Source organism: Callithrix jacchus, chromosome 2 (genome assembly GCF_049354715.1).
Source record: "Callithrix jacchus isolate 240 chromosome 2, calJac240_pri, whole genome shotgun sequence".
Lineage (NCBI taxonomy): Eukaryota > Metazoa > Chordata > Mammalia > Primates > Cebidae > Callithrix > Callithrix jacchus.
The window spans coordinates 127,798,444-127,813,929 of NC_133503.1; the positions used below are offsets into that span (position 1 = coordinate 127,798,444).

At 37.8% G+C, this 15,486-nt stretch overlaps 1 protein-coding gene across 1 annotated transcript in view; it reads right to left on the reverse strand.

Moving 5' to 3' along the window:
- Nucleotides 1–15,408, reverse strand: part of XRCC4 (X-ray repair cross complementing 4) — a 271,368-nt gene extending 255,960 nt beyond the window's left edge. The window contains exon 1 of the mRNA XM_008991862.5: nt 15,334–15,408. The gene's annotated coding sequence lies outside the window, so the exon portion shown is untranslated. The remainder of the gene's footprint in view (nt 1–15,333) is intronic.
- Between the last annotated feature and the right edge of the window lie 78 nt (nt 15,409–15,486).

The window sequence follows — 15,486 nt, forward strand, 5'->3', positions numbered from 1 at the left end:
ATCAAACAGCTCTACAGAAACAAAACAGATAATCCAATAAAAACGTGAGCTATTGATCTGAATGGATATTTCTCAAAAGAAGACATCAGAATAACTGACAGATAATTGAAAAAATGCTCACTGTCAATAATCATTAGGGAGACAGAAATTAAAATCACAATTAGATATCACCTCCTATCAGTGAAAATGGCCATTATCAACAAACAACAAACATTTGCAAGAAAGTGGAGAAAAGGGAACCCTTGTACACTGTTGATAGGAATATAAATTAGTATAATCATTATAGGAAACAGTATGGAGGATCCTCAAAAAACTAAAAACAGAATTACCATATGATTCAGTAATCCCACTTCTGAGTATTTACCTGAAAGTTTTAAAATCAGAATGTGAAAGAGACATCTGTATTCCCATATTCACAGCTGCACTAGACAATAGTCAAGTTATGGAATAAACCTAAATATCTATCAGAGGATAAATGAATACAAAAAATACATATACACACAATGGAACACTATTCAAACTTTAAAAAATAAAAATAATTTTCTAATTTGTGATATGACAGATGGAATTGGAGGACATACCCTAAGTGAAATAAGCCAGGCACGGAAAGACAAATGCCACATGTTCTTACTTGTATGTAGAATCTAAATTAATTGAACTCACAGAAGCAGAGAGTAGAATGGTGGCTACCAGAGAGGCTGAATGAGAGGGGAATGGGCAGTTGATATGGTTTGGCTCTGTGTCCCCATTCAAATCTCATCTAGACTTGTAATCCCCAGGTGTTGAGGGAGGGACCTGGGACCTGGTGGGAGGTGATTGGATCACGGGACAATTTCCCCCATGCTGATACATAATAGAGAGTGAGTTATCACAAGAGCTAATGGGTTTAAAAGTGTTTGGCAGTTTCCATTTCACTCTTCTCTCTCAGCTGCCATCATGTAAGATGTGCCCGCTTTCCCTTCCACCATGGTTGTCAGTTTTTTGAGGCCTCCATACCCAGGCAGAACAGTCAATTAAATCTCTTTTCCTTAGGCAGCTTCTCATAGCAGTGTGAAAACAGGCTAATACAACAGTCAAAGAGTATAACGCCTCAGTTATATATGAGAAATAAGTCTGACTTTTTAATTTTAGATCAACTGTACAGCATGAGGAACATAGCTAATAACTGAGTACTGTATATTTCAATATTGCTATGAATAAATGTCTAATGCTCTCATCACAAAAAAATGTTAAATACTTGAGGGGATAAGTTAATTAGCTTAATTTAATCATTCTACATTGTATTCAAAATCATATCACTTTGTACCCCATAAATATAAATAACCATATAATAAATAATATAAATAAATAAAATTTAACAAAGGAAAAATACTGAGTATGTATGATATTATAAGAAATATGTTTGAACTTTGTCCCGTGCTCCTCCCACAGAGTTGGCAAAACCCTTGATATTGCTGGCGTGATAGAAATGTTTTTGTTATTCATAAGGAACTGCTTTCAATTACACCTGAGTTTATAATAATGAAGTGATTTAGAGTAAGGCCTCTGGACAGCCTCAGGATGGAGCTGGTCACCAGAAACACCAAGTCATTAGTATGCTGGGATTTTCAGACCTCCACTCCTCCCATACTCCCAGAAGAGGAGATTGAGCTCTATAAAAATTCAAATTGGGTGGTGTATAAGTCTGTTTTCATGCTGCTGATAAGGACATACCCAAGACTCAGTAATTTATGTCAGAAAGAGAGTTGAATGAACTTACAGTTCCACATTGCTGAGGAGGCCTCACAATCGTGGCAGAAGGTAGGGAGGAGCAATTCATGTCTTACATGTATGGCAGCAGGCAAAGAGAGAGTGCTCGTGCAGGGAAACCCCCCACCTTATAAAACCATCAGATCTTGTGATACTTATTCATTACCATGATAAAAGCATGGGAAAGACCTGCCCCCATGATTCAATTATGTCCTATTGGGTCTCTCCCACAACACATGGGAATTCAAGATGAAATTTGGGTGGGGACACATCCAAACCAAATCAGGAGGCTTAAGATGGAGGATCACTGGAGCCCAGGAATTTGAGGTTACAGTGAGCTATAATTATACTAGCTACACTCCAACCTGGGTGACAGAGTGAAACCCTGTCTCAAAAAACAAAACTCTTAAACAAGGAAATGTGAACAACTTCCTGCTTGGTGCACACATTATGGTGCTGAAAGGTGGCATGCCCACAGAAGGGCATTGAAGTCCTGTTCCCCTGCCCCTGTACCTTTCCCTATGTGTCCTCTATCATTTGGCTATTCCTAAGTTGTATCTTTTGTACTAAACCAGTAAAGGTAAATAAAGTGTTTTTCAATTTCTGTGAGCCATTATAACAAACTATCAAACCTAACAAATGGTATCATGGGAAACCTTAATTTATAGCTGGTTGGTCAAAAGTACAGGACTTGTGACTGTCATCTGAAGTGGGGGCAATTTTGTGGGACTAAACCCATGAACCTGTGGGATCTGACACTAACCCTAGATAGATGATGTTTGAATCAGATTGAACTGTTGAATACCCACTTGGTGTTAGAGAACTGGAGTTCTGACTGGCCTTCAAGGACCTCAAGTCAGTTATCTTATTACCCCACTGGGCGAAAAAAAGAAGGTTTAATATAGGAAGGTTATTGTGATAATGATGCTCAGCAGATTCTCTGCCAGTTCTCCTGATGGAAAGGGCCTGGAGATGAATTACACAATCAGCAGAAAGCTGAATAAATCAGCAGAAAGCTCAGCTAGTGACTGTTTGAAATGGAACTTTGACAATTTCAAAATTCTGCTACCATTGTGTTAGATCCTCATGTGGTAGCCTCCCCAACATTCGAATAAAGCAAGCAACAAAATTAATTTAGATTAGAAGTCATCTGTTATTAAGGTATCAAAACTTAGGAGGCTGTACTTATACAAGTGTACTGTCTGATAGCACTATTTCCAGTCAGGCAGCAGTGAAACAAGGCCACACAGTTTAAAAAAAAAATAGTATCTTTAAATTACCTTATTGATCAGAAAGACTAATCTTTCTGGCCTCTTTATGTGGCCTCTTTATGGCTACAACTTAACATCAATTTTAAAACAAAATCTTAAAAAGGTTGTCAGACTTCTTCAAAGGATTCTGAAATAGCATTAAATCAAACATGTTCCTGCCTATAAAGTACAATGAAGCGAAAATGAAGTCATCAACAATCTTCACATTTCAGAACAATCAAGAATAATTATCTTATTAGAAAGAAGTTGGAAATGCTATACGCATCAACAATCTTCAAACTACAGAACTATCAAGAATAATTTTCTCCACTTTGGGAAGCCGAGGCGGGTGGATCACAAGGTAAAGAGATCGAGACCATCCTGGCCAACATGGTGAAACCCCGTCTCTATTAAAAATACAAAAAATTAGCCGGACGTGGTGGCACATGCCTGTAATCCCAGCTACTTGGGAGGCTGAGACAGGAGAATCGCTTGAATTCAGCAGGTGGAGGGAGGTTGCAGTGAGCCGAGAATGCACTGTTCCACTCCAGCCTGGGCAACAAGAGCGAAACTCCATCTCAAAAAATAATAATAATAATAATTTTCTCATTAGGGAGAAGTTGGCAATGTTACATGTCTTAGAAAAAAACTTACTATTTTTAATGAAACATTTCCCCAAAAGAATTAATGAAATGTTTATTAACAGATGAAGCCACACTACTTTGTGCAAGAGAAGCAATTTTGCACTGCAAAATGTAAAAAGCTGATCTGAAAAGCCATTCAAAGTTGTTAGTTTCAGAGTCACTTAATATGTTTTTTATATTTCCCATTAAGTTCAATAATGAACTGAAATCAATCTGCAGAACATCAGTTGTAAAATTCCACTCCATCTACCAATCATTCATTAAGGAAGCACAAAGTGCAAACTTTGTATTCAATAAGAACCCCAGCAGATCAAGAGAAAAAAAAAATGATACCTTCTCTCCAGAAACTTTTTTTTTTTTTGAGACGGAGTTTCGCTCTTGTTACCCAGGCTGGAGTGCAATGGCGCAATCTCGGCTCACCGCAACCTCCGCCTCCTGGGTTCAGGCAATTCTCCTGCCTCAGCCTCCCGAGTAGCTGGGATTACAGGCACGCACCACCGTGCCCAGCTAATTTTTTGTATTTTTAGTAGAGACGGGGTTTCACCATCTTGACCAGGATGGTCCCGATCTGCTGACCTCGTGATCCACCCGCCTCGGCCTCCCAAAGTGCTGGGATTACAGGCTTCCAGAAACTTTTAAGCCACATAGAACATGACAATACAGAGTTTTATATAAATTATAATTAAACTTTTTGTTATAAAAATAATTATAAATAAATATATACTGGGTAGTATATGTAATTTTGCTATAGCAGAATTAAAGTACTAATAAAATAATGACAAGATATGTCAAATACATGCTAAATGACATATGAAGATGCCGCATTTTCTAAGGTAAAAAAAATTACGGGCCAATATAAACAAAAATAAGAGGTATAAGAGAAGGTTTGCATGAGGAATCCAATGTTCAAAAAATGAAATACCAACAATCTACTAGTGGATTCACCAGTAGCAACAACGTTACAATTCCAATGCCTTGAAAATTATCTTTCCTTAACAATAGAAATTCATATTACTAAATTAAATTCTGGCTGCATGAATATTCCACTTTGGCCAAGGTACAGGAATGCCCAATGAAACGTCAGAAATACAAAATATCCAGAAAAATGCCAACTGAGGTACATGCCTTTGATTATAACAGGGCACAAGGCATGTAACTCCAAATTAATTAAAGAAGAGATATACACCAAAATAAATTACTAAATTTCCATAAATAAGGTTGTTTTAAATTTTTTATATATTTTAGTATGACATCTTGCTTGCTGAAACAATGACCATGTTATGATTGGGATAATTTTTTTTTTTTTTTTTTTTTTTTTGACACAGGGTCTCACTCTGTCACCTATACTGGAATGCAGTGGTGCAATCTCGGCTCACTGCAACCTCCACTTCCCAGGCTCAAGTGATTCTCCTGCCTCAGCCTCCTGAGTATCTGAAATTACACGCAAGCACCACCATTCCCAGCTAATTTTTGTATTTTTAGTAGCGATGGGGCTTCACCACATTGGCCAGGCTGGTCTCGAACTCCTGACCTCAAATGATCCACCCAACTCGGCCTCCCAAACTGCTGGGATTACAGGTGTGAGCCACCGTGCCTGACTGACCAGGACAAATTTTATAGGGCCGTTGTTATTTAGAAATGCCTTTTTTTTTTTTTTTTTTGAGACAGGGTCTCACTCTATCAGCCAGCCTGGAGTGCAGTGGCACAATCTCAGCTCACTGCAACCTCTGCCTTCTAGGTTTAAGCAATTCTCATGACTCAGCCTCCCAAATAGCTGGGATTACAGGCATGCCACCACACTCTGCTAATTTTTGTATTTTTGGTAGAAATGGGGTTTCGTCATGTTGGCCAGGCTGGACATGAACAATTATCCTTAGATGATCTACCCTCCTCAGTCTCCCAGAGTGCTGGGATTACGGGAGTGAGCCCCCATGCCTGGCCTAGAAATGCCTGATTTTTTATGTAAACCTTGTATAGAGGTTACACATAACAGAGGTATCTATTTAGCTGATGGCGAAAAAATTCAACCAGGTTAGAACGTTCCAGAACATGACCATCATAGTTAGGCTGTTAGGTGAGAACATTCGGTTCAGGGATGTCTGATTTCATATAAGGGATTTCTTTGACTCTGGACAAAATGAGAAAGAGAGACAATCAACCAATGTCTTAGAAAACTGTTTTTGAAAAAAAACTAGATAAAAAGTGAAAAATTAAATTAAGACATATATACAGTTGATTCTTGAACAACTTTGTTCTGTGTGGGTCCACTTATACACAAAACTTTTTCAATAAAAGTTATGCCAAGTGTGTCTGCCTCTCCTGCCTCCTCTTCCACCTCCTCTACCTTTGCCACCCCTGCCAACTAAATGATAGCAAAATCAATCCTTCTCATCCTCCTCCTCACCAGGTAGCTCAACATGAAGACAAGGATGAAGACCGTTATAATGATCGTCTTCCACTTAGTGAATAGTAAATATATTTTCCCTTCCTTAGAATTTACTTTTTTCTAGCTTACTTTATTGTAAGAATACAGTACATAATGCATAAAACACACAAAATATGTATTAATCAACTGTTTATGTTATTGATGAGGCTTCTGGTCAACAATAAACTATTAGTAGTTAAGTTCTGGATGAGCCAAAAGTTATACATGGATTTTTAATTGTATGAGAGGTTGGTGTCCCTAACCCCTGTATTGTTCAAGGGTCATCTGTATAGCTAATTACAATGTATGTTACTATATGGACTTAATAAATCATTCATTTCTTCTAAGAACTCATATGATGTTATGAAGTGGTTAAATAATTAGATTGCTATTTAAAAATCACCTATCTCTACCATTAGAAAGGAGAAGCAATGAGAAAACAAGTCCTGATACTCATGTTTTATGTTCTTAATGTTGTTTTAGGACTGTCGTTCAAAGACTTTTAAGCTTAAACTTCTTCTAGAAGTCTGCAAAACAATGTAAGATTGTGGTTCTAATAACTTGATATAAAAGCTCAAATGTCTAATTTGCATCAAATGCTCTTGGTTAAAATACAGTGATATTCAGATAGGAATTAACACTATCTGATCTGTAATACTCAACCAAATATATGAACTCTACTTGCTCATTACTCTATAGATTTTCTACTGAGACATATTTGTCAGATAATGATAACCAGGTCAAATTTCCTTATCCCATCTAAAGTATAAAAACTGCTATTTTCTATATTGACTTTTAAGAAGTTCTCAAGAGTATAAACTTTTGTCTCCCCAAATTAATATCTAAGTCATTATGAGCCAATTTCTCCTTAAGAACAATGTTAAAAATGAAGGGTTGGTTCCTAAACACAACACTAGGCAAATTTTTAAAATTAAATTTATAGATGAGTATCATTGCACAGTTAATTTACAAATTTATAAATGGCAACAACGCTATCATTTTTAAAAAGCGTTTATGTTAAACTCATACATGAAACTGCATAAGTATACTGTATCATACAAGCATCTACCTAAAAATTACCCCAAAAAATCATAAACTTTTAAACTTTAACTTTTTAAGTGCCTCAAAGTTTAGACAGATGTAATTTTATTTTCCCTGAGCAGCTGTTCATTTGGACATGTTCCATAGTGTGTCCAATGCTATAGTTACATTTCTTAAGCAGGAACTCCGCAACTTCCAAATTCCCTGGTAAATATTGGCATGTCTCAGCATGTTGATATTTATACTGTCAAGACTTTGATAAGTTTCAACAATGGCTGCATCTTATTTCTTAGCAGCCACTTGCTTCTGTTACAATCGAGCAAGTTCCTTCTTTATCCAATAAAATTCTAATTCACTGCTCAGGTAAAATTACAAGTAAGTTAATAGCATCCTCTAACATAGGACCAGACTGAACTCTGCTTACTTCAACATTTTAGTCACTTCTGTAGGATTAGCAAAGCTATGGAACTGAACAAAAATTCAGGATACAATGTCCTCCGGGTAATATTTATTTTTGATTACTTAATCTCAAGCCTAATTATCATTTGCCAGCACATTACTAATGTGGAAGCCTTTTCAGAATGCATAGAGCTAATCCATTTCCTTTTTTGTTAGTCTTAAGGGCTAGATGAAGATAAAACTGGTTTAGTTTCTAGGCTGCAACAATAATGATAATATTCAAAGGGAAGTTTGAATTCAGAATGTCAATCTAAAGAGTAGTTGCGAAGTTTAGCACATTATCTAGGATTAAACAAACACTATTTTAAATGCAAAATTAGTTTACCTAATTTTGTGCTAAGTGTCAGAGATAAACTGTTAAACTAATCATCATTAAATCAATCTTAAGAACAAATTTCTGTATAGCTGAAACTCCTTGCAATATCTTCACACAGCCTGGCATTTCCCAATAGAACACAAGCAGAAGTTTAATATAATACAAAGTTACTGGTAGTAATGGCATCTGGTAAAAACACGAATGCCTCATGAGCATTTTGGAACTTTGGCATGCATTTCTTCTTTTTGGCAACACAAATCTCAAGAATGTTTTTCTTCCCCAAAGTAGATAATTTCATCAACGTTAAAAATTTGCTGTCTACAATTGAACCCTGATCAAGGATTTCAGCCAATGCCTTAGAAAAAAGGCAAAACTTGCTTTCATCAGGGCTGGCAGCTCCAACAATGACAAGGAGCAAATTGTCCAGGGCTATAAAATGCATTAACTCCCTCATACTTGTATAAAAAGGATACAGTACCTTTCAATTATTTTAAAGACAGCCACCTTTTTCCTAGAAAACAAGTTACAGCAAATAAACAATTGATTTTACACTCAAAAGACCCAGGTTAAAATCAAAACTATGCTTCATAGCTGAGTGTCGTAAAGTGCAGAGGTAGGGTAGGAGCTCCTCTGAAAAGTAGTACTCGTCCTGGTCTGCCATTTTAGAAAGATTCCTTGAGTTACATCTAATATTATATAAATCTTTAAAGAGAAACAGTTAGGTGAAAACAACTTAAGGGTAGAAGAAGAAAGATAAAGAAGGACATTCCAAGTAGAAGAGTCTGCATGAGTAAAGGCTTAGAGGCAAGAAATAGTGTGATAAATGGAAATGATAAATAATTCAATGTGTCAGACTGCAAATCAAAAATTACAGATTCAAGGTCAAGCGTGGTGGTTCACACCTGTAATCCCAGCACTTTGGGAGGCTGCAGCCAGTGGATCACTTGAGGTCAGGAGTTTGAGACCAGCCTGGCCAACATAGTGAAACTACATCTGTACTAAAAATACAAAAAAATTTGCTGAGCATAGTGGAACACACCTGTAATCCCAGCTACTCAGGAAGCTGAGGCAGGAGAATCGCTGGAACTCAGGAGGTGGAGGTTGCAGTAAGTAGAGATAGCTCCACTGCACTCCATCCTGGACAAAGCAAGACTCCATCTCAAAAAAAAAAAAAAAAAAAATTACAGATTCATACACCCAATCAAGTCAGTCATTCATTCAACCAAAGCCAACAGAGTACTTCCATGCCTCAGACAAATGGTTTAGAATGTGGCGTAAGACAAAAAAAAAAAACAGATAAAAATGCCTGCCTGCATGGATTTTACATTTTAATAGGGGAAGGCAATTAAAAATACATGTAACAAATATGTAAAACATATATATAATAGTGATAAATGCTAGAGTAAAAAGAGAAGGTAAAACAGGGTACAGGAATTCCTCCACCTGTTGGAAATTGCAAAGCTCAATTTTAAATAGGGAGGTTGGGGTATGCTTTACTGCAAGGGTGACATTTGAGCAATATGTAAAAGATGTGAAGAAATTAGCTGTATGGATGCAAAAGCATTCCCAACAGAAGACGTACCCAGTGCAGTGGCCCTATGATAGAAGTAGGCCTAGTGTACTTAAAAAACAGGGTGGTAAGTATGGCTGGAACAAAGGGAGACAGAATAAAAAGACATGCCATCAGAGAAGTAATGGGAGACCAGATCATACACAGCAGGGGTGTCCAAAGTTCTGACTTCCCTGGGCCAAACTGGAAGAAGAATTGTCTTGGGCCACACATAAAATACACTAATACTAAAATACACTAAAAAAAAAAAAATCTCATAATGTTTTAAGGAAGTTTACAAATTTGTGGTAGGCCACATTCAAAGCCATTCTAGGCCACATGTAGCCCGTGGGCTGCAGGTTGGACAAGTCTGATGTAGACTATTGTAGGTCAAAGTAAGGCTGTTGGCTTCAATTATGAATTATATGATTCACAAAAGGTTTTTAAATAAAAAAGTAATGTTATATTCTTTTTTATATTATTTTGGAATAATTCTGACTTTACAGAAGAGCTGCAAAGATTGAAAGTTCCCATATAACCCTCACTCAGTTTCTTCTAACGTTAACATCTCATACTGCCATGGTGCATTTATCAAAACTAAGAAACCAACACTGATACATTTCTATCAACTAAATCATAGACTTTATTTGGATTTCACCAGTTTTTCCACTAGTAGCCCCTTTCTGTTTCAGGATCCAATCTAGGATAACATATTGCATTTAGAATCTTACATCTAAATATACAATTTTTGACTTATATTTTAAAAGTATCACTCGGGCTGGCATATGAGAATAGACTGTAAGGATGAAAGGACTGAAAAAAGCAGAGACAACAAAATACAGTTACTGTAATCCAAGCATGAAATCATAGTGGATAATGACAAAAATCCAAGCATGAGATGATCAATATACTAATAACAGAAATAGTAGAAAACTGTTGAATTCTAAACATATTTCATAGAAAAAGCCAACAGGATTTGTTGGAATACAAGGGAAAGTAAGGAGTCAAGGATGATTGCAAGATTCAACTGAGCAACTGGCTGTATGAAGTTGCCATCAATTCAGAGGAGAAAGAATGGGACAGGTTTGGGAGGAAAGGAGTTCATTCTGGGACATCTGAGTTCAAGGTATCTTTTTAATACACAAATGAATACGCAGAGGTAGAAAAAGAGGACTTGGGACATGGAGCATAGAAAACCCTTTAGATGATTTTCATTGCAGAGAAGAGCAAATAAATGGGGTTGAAAATGGAGAAAGTTTAAGAGAAGCATTTCTTAAGGTAAAAGAAATAATACATAGATTAAATAGAAGTATCTTTTTTGGTGAAAATTCTTCTTTAAAAATGATATTGGGTTTATTTGAGGTTTATAACTTGATATTATAGGATATATATAGATAGTAAAATGGTTACTTTAGTGAAGGAGATTAACACCTATTGTCTACATTATATTTTTGTGTGTGACAAGAGCAGCTGAACATCTACGTTTAACAAAAATCCCTAACACAATAAAACTGTATTAACGCCGGGCGTGGTGGCTCACGCCTGTAATCCCAGCACTTTGGGAGGCCGAGGCTGGTGGATCACAAGGTCAAGAGATCGAGAACATCCTGGTCAACATGGTGAAACCCCGTCTCTAATAAAAATACAAAAAATTAGCTGGGCATGGTGGCACATGCCTGTAATCCCAGCTACTCAGGAGGCTGAGGCAGGAGAATTGCCTGAACCCAGAAGGTGGAGGTTGCGGTGAGTTGAGATCGCGCCATTGCATTCCAGCCTGGGTAACAAGAGCGAAACTCCATCTCAAAAAAAAACTGTATTAACTTTGGTCCTCAAGTATAAATATACTCTGAATTGAAAAGCCATATAGGAAGAGAATAAAAATGTGCGAGGGAAGAAAAAAAAGGACAAACACTGGAACACGAAAAACCCCTACCTGAGGTTAGGGAGGCTAGCTGAGGATCAGAGAAAAAAAGCAGAACAATTGTCTTTCAACATATGTAAATAACAGTGAGTTGAAAAAGCTAGGTAATGTAAATTAACCCTATCATTAACACTAGAAACAAAGTAAAAAGAGAAAATGGGGAGAAAGTGGTCTGGTGATATAAATGCAATACAAATTTAATACTAAAGCCTTTTATAGCAGTTCTCTCCTTATCTAAGGGTGTACATCCCAAGGCCCCCCAGGGAGGCTGAACTAAACTGCCTTGAATCTGAGTATGTTTCTGTTCACATCTACCCAGAAATTTAATTTCTTTTTTATCTTAACTAAGCTTTCATCACACACTATGGGTATAAGTTTGGCAGTTTGAGGTGTGACAGCAGAACTAGCATACGTTTCTTTTTGCTTATTCACAATTTTATGGATAGATTTGTTCTCACCATAGATCTCAGCAACATCAACATGATATTTTTTTTCTTCCTTATTAAGTGGAGAACTTTCACTTTTCACTTAAAAGAGGCACTTTACAGCTACTCTTTGGCATAACCAAATTGCTAGCCACGTTACTATTGTGCTTTGAAGCAATAATTAAGTAAAATAAGTATTACTAGAACACATGCACTATGATACCACCTCCATCAATCTGATAACCAAGCAATGAATAGGCAGGAAGTTTACATAGCAGGGATATGCTGAACAAAGAGAAAAGATGATTCATGGCCCCAGGCTGGATGGAGTGGGATGGAATGATATTTCATCACAACTCAGAAAGGCACACCATTTAAAATTTATGAATTATTTCTGGAATATTTTTTCTTTTCTTTTTTCTTTTTCTTTTATTTATTTATTTATTTATTTTTTTGAGATGGAGTCTCACTCTGTTGCCCAGGTTGGAGTGCAGTGGTGTAATCTCAGCTCAATGCAGCCTCTACCTCCCAGGTTCAATTGATTCTCCTGCATCAGCCTCCTGAGTAGCTGGGACTACAGGCATGCACCACCACGCCTGGCTAATTTTTGTATTTTTAGTAGAGACAGGGTTTCATCATGTTGGCCAGGCTTGTCTTGAACTCCTGACCTCAAGTGATCCACCCGCCTCAGCCTCCCAGAGTGCCAGGATTACAGGCATGAGCCACCGCACCTGGTTGGAATTTTCTGCTTAATATTTTCAGACTGTGGTTGATCACTGGTAACTAAAACAGCAGAAATCAAAACTTCAGATAAGGTGAGACTACTGTATTTAGTGCCTAATATATGCAATTCAACCATTCCTCCATTACAATTCCTCCTCTCCAGGGACTTTTAATTTAGCAAAGAGAAAGCCATGCACAATAATAGCCAACACTTTCTGAGGGCTTACTGTATGCCAAACACTTGCCTAGATGATTTACTTGTAATAAATCATGTAATCCTCATAACACTGAAGACACCTGTGCACTGGCTCCACAGAAAAATATAAATATTCACTATTTTTACATACAATTCTAAAATACCCATGATACCAAAGTTGGTAATATTCTTCCAGATGCAGGAGAGATAATAATTTTTTTAACCAGCCAGACATGGTGGCTTATACCTGTAATCCCAGCACTTCGGGAGGCTGAGGCAGGAGGATCACTTGTGCCCAGGAGTTTGAGATCAGCTTAGGCAAAAGAGTGAGCCCCTGTCTCTACAAAAAACGAAATAAAATTAGTCAACTGTGGTAGCATATAGCCATGGTACCAGCTACTGGGGATACTGAGGGAGGAGAATAGATCACTTCTGCCCAGGAGGTTGAGGCTGCAGTGAGCCATGATTGTGCCACTGCACTCCACCCTGGGCCACAGAGAAAGATCTGCTCTGTCTCAAACATAAAAATAAAAATAAATAATTTTTGAACAAAGGAATAACACAGTCAGATTTTACTTCTAGTAAGGAAAGGATCCAAGATAGTTTTAAATGAGGATTTATTACAAAGATCCAGAAAGACTTTTGAAATTGTGATATAATCTGAAAACTAAAAAGTAGGTGATTTATGTGCTTAAAGACGATGCAGCTAAACAACCACCTCCCAAAAATATCTCAACACATCAGATTAACCGATGTTTTACATAAATACAATAAACATTATACATATTTGTTCAGCCTCATTATTGGCACATGTGTTTCTCTGTGGATAACTAAAAAACTGGCAACTTCATTCTTTACTATTTTGAAGCTTTCTGATGCTCTTCACAGGCAGCCTGAAGCACAGCTTCGTACAGAAGTATTATCCTTTAGTGTAACAAAGATCAAGACAATCTTCACATGAAACCAAGAGCAGTTATGTCTACAGACACATTTACTACCCTAAAAGCCAAGCTCAATAAGTTGCATAACATAATTTCCATAACTAAACTAGGTTTGTTTAATTTGAATGGCAAGACTTAAAAGGTACAATATAAAGGAACTACAAGACAGAACATTAAAAGACTTTTTTCTTCCTCAGAGAGTACTGTATTTTTTATACCTTTCTTATTCCCCTCTCCCCCATCCTTATTAAATTCCTTACAGGAATAGACCATCTTTGTTCCTATGCTGCAATCTCAAGACCCCGGAATAAAGCAGGCACCCAGTAAATACTTGCTAATTTGTTTATTTGACTAACTCTTGACAAGTCAATATAACATACTCAAATATCAAGTTAGTTACAGTTTAAAACAAAACCTTACAGGGCGCAGTGGCTTACGCCTGTAATCCCAGCACTTTGGGAAGTTGAGGCGGGTGGATCACGAGGCCAAGAGATTGCGATCATCCTGGCCAAAATGGTGAAACCTTGTCTCTACTAAAAATACAAAAATTAGCTAGGTGTGGGGGCGTGCGCCTGTAGTCCCAGCTACTCAGGAGGCTGAGGCACTTGAACCTGGGAGGCGGAGGTTGCAGTGAGCCAGGATGGTGCCACTGCACTCCAGGCTGGTGACAGAGCAAGACTGTCTCAATAAATAAATAAATAATCTTTGTGTGCCTGAGCAAACAATGTAAACACAAATAGCAGAATCCCAAATCTTCTAATCATTGTATTGCCCTAATACAGAAGGGTCTCATTGGCCATATACAGCTCATAAACCAACATCTCACATGAGTTACCTTCTCTCTCTCTCTATCCACCTTCAAAGTCAATAAATAAAAAATTGATGACATTCTGAAAAGAACCCTCTGCTGCCTGGGAAAAAATACACCACACGTTAAGCACCAAAAGGTTGCCATTAGGGGGCAAAGAGTGAAAAACTCTCACTACTAATACTTTATTAGACTAACAAGAACTATGCAAACTCAAACACATCAAAGCGCCTGTTTCTCCATATATAAAATGCAGCAAGAAAAATGTGTGTGTATGCGTGTGTAATAGAACCTCACCTAATGGAATTAAAATCAGGAAAAGCTAAATACTACTACTGATTACACATTGGCTTGTCATTTGTCTCGCCAGTTGATCTCTTTAAAGCACCTTATCAATTGCTGCACTCCCTAATGGGCAGCCCTTCCCATTGGTTACCACAGAAAGTTCTTTCCTGACTCCAAAGAGCTTAGTACGTTTCAGCTCCCGATGCGTGGAGGGAACCCACAGTTTATCAAAATCTGGGGATTGAAAGGACAGGCCAACGTCAAACTGCCGACTCAACACTACCCTCTGGATTCAACTGTCCTCCCAATTCCACACACAGGGCATTTCAAAAGTGCTTCGCATTCCCAAGAATCCCCAGATGTAAATGGAGAAACTGAAATGGGGGTGAACAGGTAGGTGTGCACCCTGAGGATTTCGGGAACCCTAGGATCCCCAAAAGCTCACAAGAGGAAAGCGCGGGTGCTCACAAATTAAGGGGGATTCTCTCACTGTGGAGTTCTAGGAGTAAATAGCATGGGATTTTTTTAAAAGAAAGAAAAAACATAAAAAGAACGGAACATCAGATTTTTGTTAAGGGGCAGCCGCACTTCCGGACCCTACCTCTCGGAGACTCCACTTCCGGTCTCTTCCGAAACGCCCGCTTTCTCAGATCAATGTCTTGCAACCAATGAGAGTATCATCTACTTCCGCCGGCCTGCGGGGCGTGTTCTAGATCCCGCCTTTTCCGGTGGAGATGAGCCTACCCTAGCGTCT